This window comes from Nicotiana tabacum, chromosome 8, assembly GCF_000715075.1.
Source record: "Nicotiana tabacum cultivar K326 chromosome 8, ASM71507v2, whole genome shotgun sequence".
In the NCBI taxonomy this organism is placed as follows: Eukaryota; Viridiplantae; Streptophyta; class Magnoliopsida; order Solanales; family Solanaceae; genus Nicotiana; species Nicotiana tabacum.
The window spans coordinates 93173480-93176371 of NC_134087.1; the positions used below are offsets into that span (position 1 = coordinate 93173480).

The 2892-nt window shown below is 34.9% G+C and overlaps 1 long non-coding RNA gene across 2 annotated transcripts; it reads left to right on the forward strand.

The window, feature by feature from the left end:
* The first annotated feature begins 743 nt into the window (after window positions 1-743).
* Window positions 744-2623, forward strand: LOC107825507 (uncharacterized). Of its 2 annotated transcripts, none has more exons than XR_012694144.1 (2): window positions 744-1733; window positions 2349-2623. It is a non-coding gene; the product is annotated as an uncharacterized LOC107825507 (long non-coding RNA). The 2 variants fall into 2 exon arrangements; XR_001657090.2 differs by having other exon boundaries at window positions 2406-2623.
* The last annotated feature ends 269 nt before the right edge of the window (window positions 2624-2892 follow it).

The following is a 2892-nucleotide window of genomic DNA, read 5'->3' on the forward strand; positions in this document are numbered from 1 at the left end:
TATAGATAGGAATCTTATAACTCATAGTTGACAGGCTTAGTTAGTCTTTCTCATTTTGATGTAATAGCAGGACCGTGGGTCGGAACCTCGACGGAACGGCACCTCACTCGGCTCTCCAGCTCATCCGGCCATCATTTTCCCGAACTACACTGACCTGATTCCTTTATAGCCAAGGATATGTAGGCAACCTCGGGAGCAGGGTGCGATCAAATCTTTCAAAAATGCTTCCCACGGAGTATTCAAAAGGGCAAAAATTGCTCGTATCCGCTCACTTTATATTTGCACGAAAACTCTTCGGGTTTCTGAGCAACGAGGGACAGCTGTGAGCACATGATTTTTGCCCTATAGGAATTACTCCCATAAAATTTAAGAAAATAATTTTTCCCCATTATTTCCAATTTTGTAGATTTTTCGCATGATGTTTTTGTTAGTTGTTTGCATTTTTCTTTGCATGTTTATTTTATTTAAATTATGAAAAAGGTACAAAAATATCATGCATTGCATTTAGGTTTTTCTACAGTTCCAGGGTTAATCAGTTAGTTATTTTTTTTTAAAAACGAAAATCACAAAAATTGGCTCATTTTTACAATTATTGTCTTTAATTTTTAGATTATTGATTTTTCTCTTTAAATTTAGGATCAAATAATTTTTATAAATTTTGTAATTTGATAATTAGTTTAATTTTACAACTTAGATTAATTTGGGGTTTAATTTAGGATTTTTATTAATTTAGGAAAAAGAAAAAGAAAAAAAAAGGAAAAAGGAAAAATAATTGAATAAAGAGAGGGAAATTAGAAAGGAAAAAGGGTTGTTAGGCCCAACCCCTTTGACCCAAAATCCAATCCCAATTTACCCGCCCAGGTCCAGCCCAAAACCCCTGACCCGTTCTCGCGACCCACCCCATTTCCACCTTAGTATATAAACTTTTTATAAAATTCTCCCCAAGAGTTGAACCCTAAATTCCAAGCTCAGAAATGGCACCTATCCCTATCCCCGATTCTGCTCGCCCAAATCGCCCAACTCATCTGACTTTTCAGACGAGTTCTTCCCCAAACTCATCACACATGGTCCCCTCCTCTACAACGTGGCATAACTGTTCTCTGACAGAATATTTTCTGCATTATGCCATTCTCACGCGCTTTTGATTTCTTGGGATGAATCTCGGTTAAATGGTAGCGGTTGGATGTGAGAAATCACATCCATGCCTTCCATTTGTCTGGGTTTTGTTCTATGTGAGATTGGGGTTCGTTTTTGCGAATTTGGGGATAAAATTTGGGGATTTAGGAGAAGAGGGCAGAAGCTTCGAGAGTTGAGTATATATAGTGGGGTTTTCAGAGATTTGGGAGGAAGAAAAAAAATTCGGAGATTTTTCTAAGTGGATTTTTAGAATTTGTCATCCGAAAAGAATTCTTTGGTTTTTTTTCCTGATATTTTAGGTCATCCTCTTTGATTTAGTTTTTTTTTTCAGTTTATTCTTTGATATCCAGAAACAGAAAAACACAAAAAATTATTACATGTATTTGGCTTCTTGATTTGATTTTCCAACGATGGAATTTGATTAAGGATGGTCTGAATTCGTCGGAGTTGAAGATTATTTTTCCGTTTCGAGTTTTGTTAGTGTTTCGTGTTTCTCGTTGCGGTCTCATCTCTTTATTTCCAGCAGCTAGGAAAGAAGGATTTGGTTGTAAACGACACTTCTCATTGCTGTTGTTAAAAGAAGAATTACTTAACAGGTGGATTTCCTTTTCCCCACTCTTTATTTTTCTTGAATCGAGCTTAGAAGAAGCCATGAATAGACATATTTAAATTTCATAGTGATAACAAATTTGTTCATCCATCTTCTGTTCGTTCCATTTCATTATAGGAGGTGTGTCCAAGTTGATAGTTCTATGTCAGTTGTGCTCTTTTGAGTATTTTGTGTGAAGTGATTAGCATGGTTATGTGTTCTTTCTTTCTTTTTCTCTTTCCCTGGTTTAAAAGAATGAATCAACTTTTCTCAAGGTTCTCATGGTCTATTTCCTAATTGACAAATAAGAATTAGAATTATGTGCTTGCTTGGAAGCTTCTTCTGTTGTAGGAATCTGAAAAATTATCTTCATTACGTGTTTGGATTGAGTTAATGGTTGGTTTTGTTAGTCAATTTCAATACAGCATGGTGTGTTAACCAATTTTCAGGAATTCAAAGATGTTGATTTCAAAATAAGCATCGTTACTGCTATGATCTTCTATTTTATTAAAAGTGATTTGAAGCATGTTTAGTCTGTCATTAAGTTGAATCATTTTATTTTGTTGAAACTTAAAGGATGGGATTCCGTTTCCCTGATTAAATGGTCTTTGTTTTAACTTAGTGCTATGGCATATTTTGGACCAACCCGCCTCTGAAATTGTTGTATTTCCTTCAATAGTTGCAAGTTTGAAGTCAGGAGAAGTCTTAAGAGTACCATTTTGATTAAATTGATGTGTACACGGTTTGAATGGAAACCTTCTGAAGCATTTTCAATTTTGCATTCCGAGGGGCATAACAGAATTCTCAAGCTTCCTGTATTAATCACGCTTTGTTCTAGAATTCCCGTGTTATAGAATCTGAGAATTTCGAATGTGTTGTGCATAATGTTAAGGATCATATTAAATCCATGTGGTTACTATTTGTTCAGAGATAAGATATCAGTTAGTGGTTTTTCCAATGGCTCAAACTCATCTTTACTTTTATTAATTCTTTTAGTTTTTTTTTGGTCACACGTTCGTTCTCTAATAATTTAGTTTGGATCTTCTGTTTGATAATTGGTTTCATCGAGTATGAATTCGTTTGGATGACCAATGTCGGGCAGTGTGGAGATTTATATAAATTCATGACCTAGCAATAAATCTTAATATAGTTTAGGAAATAATTCA